Here is a 22,204-nt window from a genome sequence, read left to right on the forward strand (position 1 = left end):
GACTGGTAACCCAATACAAATGAAGGTCAATAGATTAAAGAAGGCTGGTCAAAATAATGTTTCAAAGCTGATGTTTTTATCCACCCTTTGACATTTCAAATTTTAAGAATTCCATTTTTCTAAGTATGTGGAAATTCACAAAATATTATTTAAACATGTAGGTGTCTTTTATTCATAAACGTGCAAAGCGAACTTTTACTTTGGCATTTATAGCTTCAGCAATGTCAAAATAAATGTGATATTCAAATGACTAGTTAATTTTTGCTTGCTCTCTCCATTTTTTTGAGGTAGTGATGTTTTTTTTTTTTTAACTCAGTATATTTGCCGATAATTGACAAGCTGTTCCAAGGAATTAAGTATTCCCTAGCTAGATGGTCTTTGTAAAGAAGAATATCCTTGAAGGTAATCAACAAACTGAAACATAGCATGTTTTCTTAGCTTGTAATTCCTGATAAATCAATACTAGGCAATACTCTTACTTTAAAGGTTAAATACTTTAAGCCCTTTGATAGTAATTGAGTGCATTTTCGAGAGAGAGGTTTAATTTTGATAGGAGGTTTCCCCCCCCTTCAGTTCCAATACTTCAATCACACTACTCCTCAGAGGAAGAGCTTCTAATTAATATACACAACATTTATATTTATATTTGTTTAATGTCTATATCAGCCTTATACTTTGGAATGCAGATAAGAAAGTTGTGTAATGATATATGATTTTAGAGGCCAATGTTTAACCCATATTGTTGTCTTTTGTTGGGTTGGCTAATTACAAAATTAATGCAAAATTAATCACAGTGATTATAACCTGTCTGAGTGATATAATAAGAACAAAAGGAATAAGGATATATGGCGGTATTTGGACACTTCATAGGTTTTTGGATAAAGCTTGAACTTCTCAAATTATGAATATTTGCTGAGTATTCTTCAAAAGAGAGTATATAATAGCAACAATAATTATGATGCTTCATCACATATTGCATCTCTCTACTGAAATAACAGGGAAAAACTATACTGAATGTTAAAGCCAAATTAGAGATCAGTCTGTAGGTTAAATAAGTAGGGTAAAGCTATAGTCAGAATTTGTCTGTTTGTACAGTATGCTGTGTGTGCAAGAAAAAAAAATGGTTGCCTTCATTATTTGGGGCTTGGTTAAGGGGAAAAGGATAATGAACAGACATCTTAAAAAACAATGAGTAAAAGGAAGAGAGGTACACAGATTAGACTCCAAGGTAGCATTTGCTTAACAGCAATGATGGCTAAGGACTGGAAGTATTGTTAGTCGCAAAGTTGTGTCCCATCCATCGCAACCACATGGACAATATTCCTCCAGGCCTTCCTGTCCTCTAAGTCCATTCTTCCTGCCCCCAGAGTCCATTTAAGCTCATGCCGACTGCTTCAGTGATTCCATCCAGCCACTTCATTCTCTGTCATCTCCTTCTTCTTTTGCCTCAGATTGTTCTGGGATACCAAGGCCTATAAAACTATTCTTTGCATGATAGAAAATTCTTAGAAGCCAGTGGAAAATTCCTAGAAGCCAGTGCAGAAATATACAAAATTATAATAAATTCTACAAAATTCTCAAGTTACCAAAGTTGTTATCTAATTGTGAGAACCTCCTGAAAAGTCAAGAGCAAGGAGAGGAGTCAGGCACATGCTAGATGCCAATGGAGGACGTATCAAATTTATGGAGTGCGTATCAAATAAGGTGCTTCCTGTAAAAGGGACAGCAGAACAGAAACTGCAATGTGACTATCCCAAAACAGGAAACAGGACAAGCATGTAGATTCCAAGGGCTTTGGGGAGAGAAAATTTGAAATCTCTACCCTTCAATCATGTTGATATTTAAACCAAAAGATTTCAATAGAGACCTGAGGCATCTATTATAACCCCTCAGAGGAACAGTATTTATATTAAGCTTCCATACAAATACAAATTTATTTATTTATTTATTGAATTTATATTGCCACCTGCTATGTATGTGTAAATAACGTAGTTGGGTTGACAATATATAAACTGTTCACACATGGTGTTTCAAGGCGGCTTACAGAATATGAAATTACATTTAAAATAATAAAACTAATAAAAAGAATCAAATAAATTAATATAGTATAAAAAAATAAAATCACCCCCACCCCACGCCCTGGCAACAGCAGATCACATGAGCCATTTAATGGGATCCATCCCACTCTGGGTTCCCCAGGCCCACTGGCAGAGCCAGATCTTCAGTGCTTTCTGGAAGAGTATTAGAGTGGGGGCCGTTCTAATCTCTGGGGGAATGATGTTCCAGAGAGAGGCAGCCACCACCCCTGAGAAGGTCCTTCTTCTGGGTCCCACCAGGTGTATCTCCCTCAGGGATGGGACCCACAGCATTCCCTGCACCCCCACTCTGATGGGTTGGGTAGATGTGACTGGCAAGAGACGTTCCCTCAGGTAACCTGGTCCCAAGCCATGAAGGGCTTTAAAGATGACAACCAGCGCCTTGAATTGAAAAATTAATACAAACTTAAATATATTAATGGAAATTTAATTCAAATAATATAAGTAGCATCAAATGAATTTTTCAATATTTCTACAGTGATTTTTTTTTTTTACAAATATGTATTTTTGTTCTTAACCCAATATACTAAACATGTATGTCTAACCTGATACCAATGAGGTTTGTCCATGTACTAGTAACATTTGGAAATCTAGTACTATATTTTCCATCAGATGCAGTCCAATAAATTATTGCGCAAACTATTTAGGGGAAAAATCAACATTAAAAGTTACATTAAAAGTGTTAGAGCCCACTATAACAACATAGCCCAAAAGGCATTAAAAGTTAACTTAATCCTGCATAGCTTTTCTTCTGGTAATATTGTACTACTAACTAGAACATACAAAACTTTTGTTAGACCAATTCTCGAATACAGCTCATCTGTCTGGAACCCGCATTGCATATCAGATATTAACACAATCGAGAGAGTTCAGAGATATTTCATGAGAAGAGTCCTCCGTTCCTCTACTCATAACAGAATACCTTATGCCACCAGACTTGAAATTTTAGGCTTAGACAACTTAGAACTATGCCACCTTTGGTCTGATCTATGCATAGTACCAAAAATTATCTATTACAATATCCTACCCATCAATGACTACTCCAACTTCAACCACAACAACACACGAGCACACAATAAATACAAACTCAAGGTAAACCACACCAAACTCAATTGTAGGAAATACGACTTCAGCAACAGAGTGGTCACTGCCTGGAATACTCTATCTAACTCTGTGGTTTCTTCCCCAAACCCCAGAAACTTTAACTCAGACTATCTACTGTTGACCTCACCATATTCCTAAGAGGTCTTTAAGGGGCGTGCATAAGTGCACCAACATGCCTACTGTCCCTGTCCTGATGTTCTCTTTTATTCATATCAATTTCATGTATTAATAATCATGTTTATACTTATATCTCTTAATTAATATATGCTCAACAAATAAATAAATAAAAATAAAACATCATGCTTGCATTTTACTATCATAGTTGATGATAAATATTATATTAATATATCCTTGTGGGCATGTCTGTGTACCATTTCTAACTTTCCTTTCTTCCCAGTTCCTCTATTCTGCATGCTCTATTTCACTTTAATAATACCCTCTAGTCTTTCAGCTTATATTTGAGATGATTTAATTTAAAAGGAATGTGAGAAACTAATTTTCTAGAACTATCTCCCCATCTTGAAGTAGAATAGCAAAATGTATGCAGCATATGTACAGTATTTTTAAAAAATCTGCATAGATATTGATTTTAAAAAATAGCAAGAGACAATTTGACAGTTTAATGAGTGACAAGATAAAGGCTGTATACTTAAAGGTGAACTGCAAAGACAGTTTTTTGGAATTGACCTCTTTTTTTTAAAAAAAAATCTTTCTCATCAACGCATTTTAAAGCATTTTAAAATGATAGGCCACAACCTAGTAAAGATTAGCCACCAACAGTCTTTGTACCATGTATTGCTCAATTGGATTTTATGCCTATATCAAATGCTTTTCCCCACCATCCCAACAAATTACCTTATCCAACTTTACTGAGTTGGTTTTGATGGACTGGATGACTGAGAATCTCAGACTCTCGGCAGGATCATTTTCTATTTCCTTCCTCTCTTGATCACTTCTTACTGACATATGTATTAGACCACCCTGGAATCTTTTACAAAAACTAAAGGAGCTTAAAGCGACTGCATTTTAAATTGACCCCAACCTACCCCCTTAAAAATCTAGAAAACATATAACTGCTGCAAGTAATGTATAAAATGCCCAATGGTTCCAGTCATATGATTTGGGGACCACTATCACTTTCTACCTGTATATGGTTTTAATTCCAGGAAAATCATAATTGGATTGTTTAGGTGCTCTTAACTTTCTCCAGATCTGTAAAGATTCTCAGCCTTTCAGATCATGGTCGTCCCAAAGATGCTTTTTCAGGAGGCAACCGGAATTTTTTTGGTTTTTTTTCTATTGAAGACGTGTCACTTCTCATCCAAGAAGCTTCTTCAAGTTTGACAGGATGGTGGGGAATGGAAGGATTTATATTCCTTGGAGACAGCTGGTAGTTTTCATCCTTTTAGAGGGTTGTTGAAGCCCATGGAGGTTTATCTGTGTCCTCTGGGTCACTTGAGTAGCGCTGCTAGTTCCTGTAGTCTGCAATTCCACCCCCTAGAACTCCCTTCGTCCAAATCCAGTCCAGAATCTTCTAAGAGCATAATGTTGAAATAGAAAGTCAATTATTTCTTTAATTTGCTTTTGCATCATATATTAGTATTATATTATAGTGTAATCATGTAAAATGTTTTTAAAAGGAATGAGATGTATCTTACTATATATGACTGCATGGACAGTGTTTGAATGCATAACACAATGTTACAAAATGTCACTGTACGTTAATTCCAACAAAAGGAAAAATCTAAAATTCCAGATGTATGATTGACTAACCAGAATATGTGCATTATTTCTGAAGGACAGGACCAGAAAAAAGAAAAGGGAGAACCCCTATCAATATGTCCATTTTAATATCAAACATCTTTCAACAGTGTTTGTTGAAAAATGTATATATTAGAATTTTGGGGACATTTCCAAGTTACAAAAGGATGAATAAACATTTCCTTTCCTTTCAAAGGGTAGTGCTCATACATTAAATAAATAAATCCATAGTGATATTAAAAAAAACATTTTTGTTTCTTCTTTCAGCCCTCTGTCCTGAGACACAACAACAGGATGTGCCTTGGAAAAGAGTAAGTCACCTATTTATGTATATTTATATCCACAGTATGTATGCGCGTGTGTGTGTGTGTATGCATGCATATGTATATGTTTATGTGTATATAGGAAAAATTGATCACAGTTGGATACATTATTCTTAAACATTGATTGAACTAAGTTATTTAGGAAATAAGGTCAGCTCATGAAATATAATACTTCATAGATTACTGGTCATATCAATTAAAACAGCATATAAGAGCTAGAGTTTATATAGGCAATATTAAAGGCAATATTAAAGTTATATAAAGATATATAGTTCACATAACATTCTATATACAGTACTTTGTGGGTATGATTTTCACTTGTTAGTGGAGGAGGAGGAAGAGGAGGATAGCAGGAATAGATTTTCCTCGTTATATGATCTACTAAGGATCTTAGTAGTATGACCTACTGACCTAGTCTCTAAGGTCTTTAAAGAGGATTGTAATCATATTGTCAATAATTACCAGAGGCTATTGATAAATGTACAAAATGAAATATGTTTCTAGTTTGGGTTCCTTCACAGTAGAACTTGCAGCCAGTGTTCATTGTCATATGTATGCAATGGCTATTAATAAAAGTGTGAATTTAGAAATTTGGGGAAACAAGAAAGCATGAGAAAGAAACCAAAGATTGCCACAAAGATTAGTATAAAAAGAATTATAAAAAGAAGGGAAGTGGAAATGCGAGCAGGCTTTCAAGTTTCAGAGAGATATAGAGGGAGAGAGAGAGATTGCCTCTCTTAATAAAATAAAGATATTTTTGTTATCTAGTTCCTGTCCTGGCCTACCTTAAAGACCTACAATCATTTGTACTGTTCGGTGTGTTCCTTAGTGCTATGTGATTTTTTAAAATATATTTCTACAGGTCAGAATTTAGGATTTCCATAACTTTTTCTGGGACTTAGATTCAATGTCTGTGAAGTAGTTAAAGATTTCATCTTTGGGTATATCAGAAATTACAGCAGCCAGTTCATACACATTTTAAATTGGGGTGGCAGATCTCTTCTAGGCTTTATGTCTCCAAATGCATTTTATAGAGATGAAGAAGTAGGTCAATTTTTCTTATGCTGCAACATCTTCACACACATACACACACTGAAAGAAAGAAAAGCAAAAAAACTGGGGACACACAATAAAGGCCTCTTTTCAATTCATTCACCCATGTGCACATTGGTTCCTTCAAATCATGAAAAGCAAAGTTATAAAATTGGTATTGCAGAATGCCTTACATAGTTAATAATGTATGCATTCAATTAAACCTTGAAATTCCACAGCTCTGTAGGTTATAATACAAACCTTTCATGCATTTAAAAAAACTCTATTCTTTTAATGTGTTTAGCAATATTGTTATGTGCATTTTAGGAGCGTATTTATGACAAGCAAATAATTTATGTATATTGTACTGGGTTTAGCTTCAGTTCCTTTGTGCCATGTGAGATTATTTATTTTTTTAATTTGTCAATTGCTTACAAGATAATAGGTATAAGTAAAAACATAGTTATGAATACATGGATACATATAAGAAAAAAATAAAAAAATAAAAAAGAAACAATAGGACAGGGACGGTAGGCATATTGGTGTGCTTATGCATGCTCCTACAAACCTCTTAGGAAAGGGGTGAAAATAGTAGACAATCTAAGGTTAAAGTTTTGGGGGTTTGGGGAAAAAACCACAGAGTCAGGTAGAATATTCCAGACATTGACCACTCTGTTGCTGAAGTCGTATTTCCTGCAATCAAGTTTGGTGCGATTAACCTTGAGTTTGTATCTATTGTTTGCTCTTGTGTTGTCACAGTTGAAGCTGAAGTATTCATTGACTGGTAGGACATTGCAATGTATGATTTTATATACTATACTTAGATTGGACCGAAGGCAGCATAGTTCTAGGTTTTCTAGGTCTAGAATTTTGAGTCTGGTGGTATAAGGTATTCTGCAATGAGTAGAGGAGTGGAGAACTCTTCTTATGAAATATTTCTGGATTTTCTCAACTGTGTTAATATCAGATACGTAATGTGGGTTCCAGATGGATGAACTGTATTCGAGTATTGGTCTAGCAAATGTTTTGTATGCTCTAGTTATTAATGTAATATTACCAGAGAAAAAGCTACGTAAGATTAGGTTAACAACTCTTAATGCCTTTTTGGCTATGTAGTTACAGTGGGCTCTAGCACTTAGGTCATTTGAGATGAGTACTCGAAGATCCTTGACAGACTTTGGATCATCAACAAGGCCTTGACTATTCAGCCTGTATTTAATTTTCTGATTTATTTTGCCAATATGTAAGACAGAGCATTTATTTGTGAGATTTGAAGTTGCCATTTGTCTGAGCATTCTGATACATAGTCAAGGTCTTTTTGAAGGGTAGCAGTATTGCCTGTGATGTTGAATAACTTTACATCATCAGCGAAGAGAATGCAGTTGTTCTTGATATGATCACAGAGGTCATTTATGTAGAGTATGAAAAGAGCTGGTCCTAGAACACTGCCTTGGGGGAACACCACTGTTGACAGGTACAGAATTTGATAGGACGCTCCCAATTTTGACTATTTGCTGTCTGTTTGGCAGGAATGCTTCTATCCAGTAATGCAGATGTCCAGAAATATCGTAAGATTTTAGTTTTAGGAGTAGTTTGTTGTGTACCACTGAATCAAAGGCTTTACAGAAGTCTATGTAGATTGCGTCTATTGCTTTGCCCTGATCGAGTTGTGTAGTCCGTATGTTTTTGCAGTGTAAAAGTTGCAGATTACGTTATAGTTTTTTTCCTGAAACCAAATTGTTTATTAGAGAGTAGGTTGTTTGTTTCTAAGTGGAGGATGATGGATTGGTTAATAATTGATTCCATGACTTTACAGGTGACGTAGCATAAAGAGATTGGTCTGTAATTTTCAACTAGGCTGGGGTCTCCCTTTTTGAAGATGGGGATGACCATGGCTTGTAACCATAGGTTAGGCAAGGAGCTGGTCCTGAAAGATTTTTCAAAGATTATGCTGAGAAGTTCGGCTATGGCAGTGGATAGCTTTTTAAAGAAGTAGGCACATATTCCGTCCGGTCCAATAGATAGAGATGGTTTTAGATTGCGTAGTGCTTTTTCAACATTGTCTTCTGTAAAATCAATATATATTTGATCATTGTAGATGTCTGTGGTTCGACTAGGAAATACTGGGCATGATCCATTGCTGTTTACAAATACTGAGCCAAAGAATGTGTTAAAGAGGTTGGCTTTATTATGTCCTTATTGCCAAGATGCTGTGTATGTATGTGTGTGTCTATGTATGTATATCTGTATCTCTCTCTCTCTCTCTCTCTCTCTCTCTCTCTCTCTCTGTGTGTGTGTGTGTGTGTGTATGTGTTTGTGTAAAAATAATGCATATGGAAGAAACTTTACTTGCTATTCTGGCATTCATAATTCAAATATTTTCAAATACTTAAAACAATGATTAAAACTTGATCCCAGGGCAAAAGTGGAAGTCTATTAATCAAATATTTTTAAAAGAATCTAAAATAATCTTCTCTGGTTTATAACTATAATATGGGAAATCCAATATTTCTGCTCAAACAAAGAGGCTAGAAGATATATTTACAGAAAGTCTTATGATGTTTGTAGTTGACTTTGCAAAAGAAAACATTTATAAATCTTTACAGTGCATGACAGGTGTCACGGATTCTCCAAAGGATTAGTGCATTCAGATATAGTCTTTCATTTGAACTTCAAATACACATTCCACTAAGGTGTGTTTTTAATAGCTTTTGTAAATTAAATCCTTTATATTTGTCTCATTCTAATATCTTCAATAAATTTATTTCAGGAAACAAGTTTCCACAAAACTAAATGTAATTATAATTTTGTATATCAGAAAAAAGGGAATTGTGCCTGATAAGTAAGTTCATATATATTCTATTAGTGCTCTTCAAAGAAAGGAAAACTTCATGGAAAACATAATTACCAATTTAGCTGCAATTTTTCAAATAATACATTTACTAATACATAACAGAGAATTGTTTTGAATCTTTTGAACATTACTGTTTTTACTTGATGAGTTTTAAAGGTGGTCTCTTTTGACACCAATAAGAGAAGAAAAAAAACCCATCATTTCTATCTCCTACTCAAGGTTTATACTTTAAATTAGTCTTGAATAACTTATTACATTATTTTTTAACAGTAATTAGCTATGGCTAACTCTTGTTGGATAGAGATCTCTATGAAATTGATGAACAGACTAAAATAAAAGAAACAGTTGGGAATGTGAATAATGCTTAATAGATTAATCAAGATCAACTCTAGATAATAATTATGGAGGTAAGATTTGATATTTTTAGTTTGTAGGTAAGAGAGAATGATTTCTTGAAAATTCAGCTGAAAAAAGTGTTAAATTTGAAATAGATTTGGTTTGGTTTCGCAAACGCATACAAATAGCTGCAGGCTGCATGTGAGGTCAGTTGTAAATAACACAAATCCTTTAGTTTTGATTGTTTGCATATACACATCTATATTTATTTAAGCTCTGATGTGTATAAGTGGTACATTTTGATTTTCTGTCAATCAATGATGATCAATTTAGCAAGCAAAAAAAAAATAACACTGATGTTAAAACATATTTTTGTTTTTAAATATACGTAATGATGCATGGTTAAAATGCAACCTTAAAAAAGAGAAACAATCTAGTCACCAATGCCTCTTCATGTAGCCAACACTTGCCTCTACCTTGTAACAATAAACTTTCAAGGCATTTTTAAGGCTTATTATTTTGTAGGGTAGTGATGGCTAACCTTTTCGTCGTCGCATGCAAAAGTGCACGCACTCCTGCACCCATAATGCAATGCGTGCATGACGCCCCCCTCCCCCTGTGCATGTACACACAGCCGTCTGTGCGCACTGTGCACCTCTGTGAATGCGTGCATGACTCTCCCGCATGTGTCCCACCTCCACGCATGCAAACGCATCTTTTGTGCACGTCCTGCCCCTGTGCATGCGCTGAAGATACCCAACAATCAGCTGGCTGGTGGAAAGTGCACGCACATGCACAGTGAATCAGTTCTGGGTGACGGCTCGCGTGCTGACAGAAATAGCTCCGCATGCCACAGGTTTGCCATCACGGTTATAGGGTAACTTTACAGACAAAACAAAAACAAAAACAACACCCCAAAAGAACAATTATAACAATAAAGTGAAAAAGAAGAAAATCCAGTGAAGAATATTAATATATACCACTTTCAACTTTTTTACACTAGAACATATAAAATCATAGTGTCACATCTTTTTGTTTCTACAAGATAAGGTCATTACAAAGCATGATAATCCTTAGAAAGAGTTCCATGAAACAAGGTTCAAATAAAAGTATCATTTTTAATGGCATATAGTAAAACAGGGGCAAACATTTCTAGGCTGTGGGAAGGGGAACAACCTTTTATGAGTTTCTCACCCCTGACATATTTATGTGAATGATTATTAGGGATATGCACATCATACCCTATCTTGTTATAATTTTTCTGTATAATCTATATACACTAGGGAACCCAGATCAGAAGAGATGCTTAGAAATAAACCTTATCAACCCACGTTCAAAAGAGACAATAAAAAAGCTAAGAAAAAACAAACAACAACAACAAAAATTGTTTTCTCCTGCCACCAACACTCAAATAAGCAGGGATTAACATCAGACAAACAGTCAAGAAGAAAACAATATCCTAACCAAGGAAGCACTAAGGAGAGAACCACTCACCATATTAGCAGGCTAAGCTATTGTATTTAAACAGGGAGCAAACCCTACACTCACACACACTGAAAACGCTACCTAGTTAGGTAATGAAACATCTGAAAACAAACAACCAATCAAGACCAGGAAGCACCAAGGACTCCACAGATCCAAATGCTGGCTACCCACTTCCAGTATTATTTTCATTTATCTCCTATGTAGGGGTAATTCTGCAGAAAAACACTTTTATCTGTCAACTTCTGAATCAAGCTGAATGTTATAAATTAATCTTCTGAATCAGCCTGAAAGATTATTTGCAGACTGATAGCTTGCATTTATAAGAGCAGAAAGAATACTCTGCCCTTCATTCATTCACATTCTCAGGTTTCCTGGAGACGATGAAAAACTCAGTGTAACTCCAATACTTTCAATCTTTGCATATATTCAGTTATAATTCATCAAGTCACTTAGTCAGTTGGGTAACCATGTAACTCTATTAATTAAATCATACCATAGAAGGATTATATTTATTTTTATTTGCAACTTTCTCTAATGCATACTTTTTAAAAGATTTTGAGCCCAAAATGTCATTGCCATTTAAAAGATGAAGGGAAAAAAAAAACTGTCTTGGTAAGAATGTAGTTTGTGCAGAGTTGCAAATAGAAGTCAGCCCAATTTAGAACTTCAGGAAGACCCTACCAAGTAATTGTAATGATATATAATAGACTGGAAAGGTTTTTTTCCCCCTAAAAATAAAAAGTAACTGAGGGCTGAATGAGATAGGAAAGCACTGAGGTAGTTGTCCCAAAGGTGCTTTTTCAAAAGGCAAAAAAGAAAAAAAACCCAGTTCTGAAGAAGCTTCTTGAATAAGAAGTGAAACGTCTTCAAGGATGAACAAAGAAAATAAAAGCACCTTTGGGACAACTATGAATTGGATGACTGAGAATTTCCCTAGACACTGAGGAAGTTCCTAAGTAGAACAGAATAGAATAGAATTCTTTATTGGCCAAGTGTGATTGGACACCCAAGGAATTTGTCTTGGTGCAAATGCTCTCAGTGTACATAAAAGAAAAGATACATTCGTCAAGACTCAAGAATCATAAGGTACAACACTTAATGATAGTCATAGGGCACAATAAGCAATCAAATCATACTAGGAAACAGTCAATATAAATTGTTAGGATAAAAGCAACAAGGTTATAGTCATACAGTCATAAGTGGGATGAGATGGGTGAAAGGAAGGATGGGAGGATTAATAATAATAGTGATACAGACTTAGTAAAGAGTTTGACAGTGTTGAGGGAATTATTTGTTTAGCAGAGTGATGGCATTCAGGAAAAAAACTGTTCTTGTGTCTAGTTGTTCTGGGTGCAGTGCTCTATAGCGTTGTTTCGGGGGAAGGAGTTGAAACAGTTTATGTCCAGGATGTGAGGGGTCTGTAAATATTTTCAGAGCCCTCTTTTTGACTCGTGCAGTATACAGGTCCTCAATGGAAGGCAGGTTGTTAGCAATTGTTTTTCTGAAGTCCTAATTACTCTTTGAAGTCTGTGTCTGTCCTGTTGGGTTGCAGAACCAAACCAGACAATTATAGAGGTGCAGATGACAGACTCAATCATTCCTCTATAGAACTGGATCAGCAGCTCCTTGGGCAGTTTGAGCTTTCTGAATTGGTGCAAAAAGAACATTCTTTGTTATGCTTTTTTGATGACGTTTTTGATGTTAGGTGTCCATTTTAGGTCTTGTGATATGATAGAACCTAGAAATTTGAAGGTCTCTACTGTTGATACTGTGATGTCTAGTCTTGTAAGAGGTGGTAGTATGGGAGGGTTTTTCCTAAGGTCTACCACCATTTCTACGGTTTTGAGTGTGTTCAGTTCCAGATTGTTCTGGTCACATCACCAGGCAAGTTGTAGAACCTCCCATCTGTATGCATATTCATCGTTGTCTCGAATGAGACCAATCACTGTTGTATCATCATCTTCAGTATTTTAACAGTAGAGCAGACAATCATAGCCCATGTGATTCTACAGCCACATGGATGCTGGGACTTGTGAAATGGACAAGAGAGGCAGCGAAAGGCTTAAGAGGGGGGCAGATGAAAGCACATGGGCGAAAGAGAGGAAGCTGTTTCCATAAGGAGTCCATGTCAAGCCTTTCAATTGCAGATGTGGAGGAGATTCCTTCAGGAGAAGGAAGAAAAGGAAGAAGAAGGCAATGGCAGCAGGTAACATGCAGGCCTTTGTTAGGGCAAATATTATTCAGAAATATCAGGTATCTCCACTCTACTTCACACCCTGGCTATTGCATTTTAAATATCACTGAATTAATAGCAAATGCTGAATGGATAGCAGATGAATTAGGTTGCGGGTGGGGAGGGGGGAGGGGGGAAGCGTCCTAGAGCTCTGAAGGGCTTCAGAGAAAGAGTCTGAGAGTCACATTTTTTATTGGTTTACCATGTGTGTGTGTCAAGCCTCATTTTATAAAATTGAAGCTCCTACCTAGCAACTTATACCTTGAAGGCTTCCTTCTTTAATGGGTAGCTGTGGGGAAAAGCAGAAGGTCAAACCGCATTATGTCTATCCGCTTCTCTCTCCTGTGCAAATTGCAGCAGAAAAATCACTAGCAAAGAGTGGGAGTAGCAAAATTAAAAACAGTCAGTCGTCTAGTTAGGGAAGTTTTTAAATGCAATTTGATCTATGTTGCCCAGTAACTTTAGTTGCACTGGTCCTTTCCCTGCTTCAAAATTGTATTCCTTCAAATTGTGAAAAAGTGAAAAGAGGAGAAAGTGACACGAAAGAAGGCACATTGTGTGAGAACTGTGTGAGAACTGTGTTAGTCTGTGACAACCAAAACTCAGGAGGGATTTGGAAGCCATCAGAGTGGCTAAACCGACACAGTCAGGGGTGGGCTTCAAAAAATTTAGCAACCAGTTCTCTGTCTGGTTGCTGGGTGGGCGTGACCATGGTGGGCATGGCAAAATGGACTGCCGGACCTCTGGAAGCTCTCTGGAAGCTAGAAATGGGCCTGTTTCCAGCCTTCCAGAACTTCCGGGAGGCCCGTTTTTCACCCTCCCTGAGCCTCCATCCACACCCTGCACTTACCTGCATCCAAAATGGGTCGTGTGGGGATTCTTGGGATGGGTGGGGCAGGGTGGGTGGGACCAGCCAGGAGTGGGATTTGGGGGTTCTCTGAACTCTGCAGAATCTTAGCTAGAGGATCTCCTGAATCCCTGCGAACCCCCAGCAGCCCACCGCTGGACACAGTATAGAGGAAGAATATTCAATGGAATTTGCTGTAGCTCCCCAAAACATATGCCTTTTAATAAAATCTTGTAATCAGGAAAGGTACTACAGACGGTCCTCAACCTACAATCTACAACAATTTGTTTAGTGACCGTTCAAAGTTTCAACAGCACTTACAACCATTTTTTTCACACTTACAACTGTTGCATGGTTACATGTGAAAAATTTGAATGCTTGGCAACTAGTTCATATGTATGATAGTTGCAGTGTCCTGGGATCATGTGATGATCTTTGGTGACCTTTTGACAAGCAAAGACAATGGGGAAGTCACTTAACAATTGTGTTACTAACTTAACAACGGCACTGATTCCCTTACCAACTGTGGCAAGAAAGGTCGTAAAATGGGGCAAAACTCACTTAACAAATATTCCACTTAGCAATGGGAATTCTGGACTCAGTTGTGGTCATAATACTGAAACTACCTCTTTATACCAGCCAGAATTGTACCATTGACTTATGTTTTATGGAGTCAGAGGATCTTGAATTTAGCAAGCCAAATAAACATAAAACTTCTATAAGTCCTCAACTTATAACCATTCAGTTAACAGCCATTCAAAGTTACAACAGCACTGAAAAAATTGGCTTGTAACGAGTCCTCATGGTCAACCCTGAAGCTGACCTGACCAAAGCCATCTTGGATTTTCCAGTGTTGCTACACTGGAGCTGAAGGATAGGGAAGGGGGATTTTAGATACTTGGGATTCCGTAGCAAAAACAAAATAATTTCTCTTGGGAACCAAGGACATTCTCACACCTGGGCGGAGGAAGGCGGAGTGATGTCACCAGGCAACCAAACAGTGCTGTGATTGGACCATGTGACTGATTGTTTTGACAAAGTGACAAACCTTTAATTAGATGAAAACCATGGGAAACTTCAGAGTCTGTTTTCACCAGATATGTGCCAATATGACCTATCCAATAAAGCTATTCTTTGAGGAATCTACCTGCCTTGGAGTTTTATGGGTCTATTACTTGGAAACTGACACTCACATTGATGACTGTCCCAGCATCCCCTTGGTTATGTTATCAAAATTTGGGTGCTTGGCATGTAATCACAGTGGCTGCAGGAGCCCTGGGTCATGTGATCACCATTTACGAATTTCCCAGCCAGTTTCTGATAAGCAAAGTCAGTGGAGGGAGCTGGATTCACTTTACGGCCTCCTAGTTCACTTAGTAAATGAGTAACTCTCTTTTAACAACCATGGCAAAAAAAAATCATAAAAGCTTATTTAACTACCACTTTACTTAGTAACGTAATTGCGGGCTGCCTCTAATCCTTTCACTTATGGGGCTTCATAAAACATGCTATGATTCTTGGGATGTAGTGCAGAATTAGATTTGAGAAACAACAGTAGATGAAGGAAGCTCTTCATTTGCATTCTGCTAGTTATTAATCATAATATTTCCTATGATTTATCTACAGAGTTTCTACAGGAGCTAAAGGCAACATTTACCTTAAGTTTATAACTTTGTAAAAGACGTGGTTGCTTTTTCCCTTTAAAAGATACGCTTTACTGAATGAGTTTTATCAGCCACAGCAGAATTATTTTTAAAAAATGTGTTTAATTAAGCATGTACTCTTCTACCGGAACAGCTATCCTTAAATCAAGCTGTGATTTTCCAGGTGTTCTCCCAGTTTAGAATATTTTAAATATTTCCACCCTCCTTTTTCTAAAGAAAGTTATGCTAAAATTTCCAGCTTGGCAACTTCACTGTATTTTACAAGAAGATCCTATGACACTTCCAAACAACAGTACAGTGGACATAAAAGAAACAGAAGTGTTCTCAGGCTTCATCTGTCAACGAGAAGGCTCCTAAGCCAGCAAAAACATAGTGCCTTCTTGTCCTGTGTATAGAAATCTTTGTGGTCAATGGCTCACGCGAATTGCATTCTTTCCTTAGCCCTTTTTTTTTAATTTCTCAATGAGATTTAACAAAAGTATTTTTCACTGGGATGATTATAAAAACCAACAGAATCATTTATAGGGTCCTCTTTGAATGACCACAATTGAGATTGTTAAATTGGTCACTAAATGAAGCAGCCACTAAATGAAACCATGCTTGCGCTTACCATCTCACAACAAGCTTTGCTTTGCTTTACAGACCTTCAAGTAAGTTATAAATGAGAAAATTGGTCACAGAGTTGCTTTTTTTCCCATAACTCTGAATGGTCACTAAACAAAACAGTCAGTAAACAAGTAGTATCTACAGAAAGTGTAGCTCCCCAAAATTATGATTGTGATTCTGAAAGAAAATACTGTGAAACAATCTATGCAAACTTCAGGAATGAATAGGAACATATAGATGTTCCATGTGATTCAATTAACATTTTAAAATGCTTTTTTTAATCTGCATCAGCTACATAATTTGTGATATTTCTCAGCCTCTTAACTTCAAGATTGATGCACCAGCATTACTGGAACAGAACCATTAAATTATGTAGCCCATCAAATAAAAATATTAAGTAAATATCTGAAAAAATGAATAGATTACATTTCTTAGAAAATAAATGCCTATTTCTATCTCTTCTGTTCCATTATAGAGAATATTTATCCTTTATTGCCTAATAAAGGATGATGCATTTTTGATACATCAGTAAATCAGGCAATATTGGTCATTTATATTTTACTGTGGTTAAAGGAAGCAAATCGTTTTGTTCTTCTTTCCAATTATCGCCCTATTGCTTCTTTCTTTCACAATTACTGATGTTCAAATTTCTCCAAGTGAAATTTTCACAGAACTTTTATTTTGAAGTTATCTTAGAAAAAATACACTATTCTATCTGCTTTCTTTAAAAAACTTTTTTTTTTTTTTTTGCTGAAATGGGCTTCCTAATTTCACCCTCCATTTGTATGATGGCCTTTAAAAGCCATTTCTGCTAATCCTTACATGCACATTTTCACAGCTCTTTATTCTCTATTGAATAATAAATGGTCATTTTATTCATCCTTTTTTTTTCACTTGACTTGCAGGAGAGCTAAAATATATTTTAATCATAAATTTAAAAATGAATTAAATAATGAAGCTGATGGCAAATTGAGAGAGAGAAAGACAGAGAGAGACAGAGACAGAGAGAGACAGAGACAGAGCTACAGAATAATAAGTAACAAGATCAAATACCTTCTTCAGAAGCTTGTTGGGTGGATACTGAAAATTTCCCGCCTCCATTCTAGTTCTCCAAAGGTTTGTCCAAACAACTCCTTGAAGATCAAGACAATTGATCTGAGAAAAATAGGTCCTGCCTTGTACAAAGAGAAGGAAGCACTAATATATCTTATCTTAATAATAGGATACCTATGCAAACCTACAATGGGAATATGGAATAAGGACATTTTCCCCCTCAACATGGAATGTTCTTACCTTCCAACCAACAGTACAGATTAAAAATTACACAAAGGCTGATCAAATCAATATTGTTATGAAGAATGTTTCCACCAGTTATAAAGGATTTAGTAAGGCTATACCTCTCTTGTAATACATTCACATTTAGTGGATAACATTAACTTAAATTATATGGTAAAATGGTAGACACACTTACTTTACCATATATTATCCATGTATGAGTAATCTGAATTGGACATTCTGTAAGACAACTGATAACCAATTGCTTATATAATTGTATTATAATTTCATCTTGATGAAAAGCAACGAGAACTAAAGCAAACATTATATCAGCAATTCTACATTGCATTATTATAAGCATCAGAGAACCCTTCCTCCTTCCATAAATTTCTTTCCTTTGAATTTTCCCTGTTGCTCATTTTTATAATAAACTCATTGATGTCAACAATTTTCCATCCTAAATCTATAAACAGAAATCATCTATAATTTGGTTGTATAATTAGATGGATTTGTGCTACAATTTTCATAAAATGATTAGGGAATATATATGTATATATGTGTATATATGTATATGTATACATGTATACATGCATACATGTATATACTATATATATATATAGCTTTGTTCAGCTTTGTTCGGGTATTTTCCCACGTCATTATAGTTGTGGTTTTAAAGTTGTAGCAACGTTTCGGCAGAATCTCATCTGCCATCATCAGGCTTCTGAATTGTGTCATCTGTGAGTCAGACTTTCACAGCCGTTTCTGTTTTAAATTTGGTGCTAGCCTACTGCTGTGCCAGAATGTTTTTTTCTTCATACTGATTGGTTGGGAGTCTTGGTCTGTGTTTATTGGTCTTGGAGTTTGCTGTTTTCTGCTTGATTGGTGTTTCTAATATCTTCTGTCTGTTTTGTAGCTTTTTTTTTTGTCTTGATTGGCTGGCAACATTTTGTTTCCTGTATTGGAGGCTTTTAGTGCGGCTTGGCTTTGAGTAAATGGACAGCTATCATTTATTAGGAAGCTAGGTTTATCTGGGTGCCTGGTTGGGGCGTGTTTGAGCTGGAGGTATCGGGGGGGGTCTGTTTGTGCCCAGGTGTTTGCCTGGCTTGTGGTGTGGAGATTTTTTTGTTTGTGAGTGCAGGCTTCCAAATAATTGACAATTACGTTAAAGCATGAATGAAGAGATGATTCCACCAGGCTGTCAATTATTTGGAAGCCTGCACTCACAAACAAAAAAATCTCCACAACACAAGCAAACACCTGGGCACAAACAGACCCCCGACTGCGTTTTTGTCAGAAAAGAAGAAAATACTTCCTTTCTCTTCCAGCACCTTAAAGCCACAGGACATAAAATTAATTTTGAAGGAACCAAATTAATATCCAACACTGAACACTCCAGCAAGAGAATAATCAGGGAAGGCATCGAAATAAAGAAACACCCCCATAACATGAATTAATGGGACGATACCTCCTGCTTAGCAGACATCTGGAAACTAGCCCTCACCAACAAATGAGTTCCAGCCATGAAAAGCAACACCAGACCCAAAACAACACGGGGCACCACCGCCAATCCCCCTCATCAGACCCAGGCCCAAACCCATCCTATAAACAAAGGACAACCACCATCCAGAAACCAGACCACATCTGCTTCGCCAGCTGTCGCACCCCACGACTCCAAAACCAAACAAGCTGACACAAGCCAAGAACACAGACCCAGGCCCCAAACGCAAAGCCAGACTAAAACCCAGAATGCTACATCACAGCCACCCGCTCAGGATATCACATCAGAAAACTCAGGAAATCACTCCACAAGAACTCAAGAAGTTGCAACACAGCAAACGACCCAGGAAATCACAGCACAAGACCAAGGACACCAAAGCAATAAAATTCACAAGGTCATCACACAACCCATTACCCAAGCCATTACAACACAGGAAGCTAATGGAAAAGAGATCAAAACACAAACAACCCAGGAGATTACAATGCAGGACCCAGGATACCACAACAAAAGAACTTGCAAGGCCATCACACACAATGGGTTCATTACCCAAGCCATTAAAACATGGGAAGCTAATGGGAAAAAAATCACTACAAAACAAATGACCCAGGAGATCACAGCACAAGATCCAGGATATCTCCACAACAAAACTCACAAGACCATCACACAGCCCATTATACCAACATCAACTCCATCAATCAATCAAGAGGCAGCAGTGCAGCCAACCAGCCCAGCACACCCCCACCCCCCACCAGTATTTATAGAGAGACAGCAGCTCCGATCACACATTGCTTGCACTCGCACAAAGCCGAAAGCACCAGCCAGAGGATGGCGAGTGGGACCTCACTGAAACATTGCCAAGATACTCTTAATCTTACATGGGAAAAGACCCAACACACCTAGACAGACAGACAGACAGACAGACAGACAGACACACACACACACACACACACACACACACACACACATATATATATATATATATATATATATATATATATATATATATATATATATACACCCCCACCCAATCAGAACACAGCCAAGCCCCCACCCAATCAAGTCCCACCCCCACTGGCAGTTAAAAGGAGGAAGCAGCTGCAATCTCCATTACTCTGAGAAGCACAGAGCCGGAGACAGAAGCCTGAAGATGATGAATGAGACTTCATCGAAACGTTGCCTAGATACTTCGAATCTTACGCGGGAGAAAACCCGAACAACCAAAGATCCATATATATACACACATATACATACACACACACACACACACACACACACAGTACATTTTCCTAAGGCAATCAAGAAGTCTCCAGAAACCAGCATTTCACCAACCATCAAATCCATGCAGTTTTATCTTGAGAATCATGCCTAAATCTCTTATCAGCACTTCTGGATAATATCTTTGAATTCAAATGTTGTATCATCATATTTATCTCAGAAAAACAATTACTTTCTAGAGAATGGTGAGCATCATGACTTACTATTTCAAACAAAAATATCCTGAAGGTTCTTAAATGTAATTTAAATTATTGAATTTGAATGATCTGGGTCTCAGATTTAACCCAGCTGTGGAAATCTATTTGAAGCAGGTGTTTTGCATTACGAAGGAGTATTCACGACCCATCTCTCCATAAATCATTGAAGCAGCCATATTTTACTTTGCTGGACCAAAATGAAGCAAATTGTTCTTTATGCAGCCTAAAAATGTCATAGTTGCTTCAATGGCTCAAAAATACTTGCTTCATCCATGCTTCTTTGCACATTCGAAAGAGACTGTTTTAAAAGATTTGCACAGCTCTATATTTCAGTAATTACCTTTGATGTTAAATACATGCGCATGTTGAAAGACTAGCAATTGTGTTCATCACTGACATTGAAGCATTGTGCAGCATATGATCAATTCTCGTATATTGTCAGCACCAGGAGATGATAACACTGTTAATTATCCAACAGTTCAATTAACCTTATCGCATACATTTTGCTCTCAAACGTTGGAGAACAGTTTCAGTAAAACCCTCCCTGGTTCCTGGAACTAGAAGATATATCTTCTCTTGCAAATCTGTCACAAATCTCACAAAACTATTTAAGCCCCAGAATACCTAAGATTAGAAGAGGAACTCAGCTGTAATTTTCTCAAAACTAAAGTATGCAATTATGTTGATAGCCCACACAATATAAAGTCCAGTTTTCTCAACCTGTAAGAATAAGATGGGTCAAAGCAGAAAAACATTGTGAGATTTTTGTTACATTAGAATGAATAGGTAGAGTTAACATTGATATGCAAGGGAAGAAAAAGAACATGCAGAGGTATATTTTTAAAACCATGCACAAACCAAGTATACCTTTTGGTTTTAAAACTTTCTCATTTTTTCAATAAGTTTTTCTTTTTCTATTTAATTCTGGTTCTGCTAATGACACAACTTCAATCTCCCTCAGATACCTCAGAAATTACTTCTAGGGACTTCTAGGGACATTGGGGTTCAACATCTTTGTGGAAACTGCCAAATAGCCTCCACATAAGCGATTTTGCTGTGACTAGAAGGCTGACAGGGATCATATGACTCAGAGAAGGCATAATGTAGCAAAAAGATAGTGAAAATGTCAAACAATGTGGGGATTAAAGACAGGGGAAGCATATGATTTTGCTAGGAGCCATTCCTAGACTCTACTAATGTTCTTTTCTGTTGTTTTCAAGATCTTAATCAGTCATACTAGCAGACTGAGGAATGCACAAGTCTTTATGTAGCTTTATATTTGGATATTTCTTGCTTTAGCCGTTTAAATTCTTCATACATTTTACAGCATTCTTTACACACACAATTTTATAATAAACGATATAAATTAGCATTTTGTTTTAATGCCTTTTTTGTTAAAAAAAAGATACTGTAAAATCTTTGAGCATTGAAGGGCAGCAAAATTATAATTACACAGTGACCTTTATACAGTGATATTTGCAAAACAGTTAGGAACTTAAAGGTTTTTAGTCCGACTCCCTCCTTCGGATTTCATCCTTAATACTCCAAATAACATCAGCAATGAGAATAAAATTAAATGGTTCTTTTCATTGGAACAACACTATATTGCAGCTGATGC

At 36.6% G+C, this 22,204-nt stretch overlaps 1 protein-coding gene across 1 annotated transcript in view; it reads left to right on the top strand.

Moving 5' to 3' along the window:
• The window catches only part of PTPRD (protein tyrosine phosphatase receptor type D), a 1,248,962-nt gene that overhangs the window by 384,956 nt on the left and 841,802 nt on the right, over nt 1-22,204 (top strand). The window contains exon 6 of the mRNA XM_087926655.1: nt 5,229-5,272. The gene's annotated coding sequence lies outside the window, so the exon portion shown is untranslated. The remainder of the gene's footprint in view (nt 1-5,228; nt 5,273-22,204) is intronic.

This window comes from Pseudonaja textilis, chromosome 2, assembly GCF_049901715.1.
Source record: "Pseudonaja textilis isolate UNSWEBS1 chromosome 2, rPseTex1.2, whole genome shotgun sequence".
Lineage (NCBI taxonomy): Eukaryota > Metazoa > Chordata > Lepidosauria > Squamata > Elapidae > Pseudonaja > Pseudonaja textilis.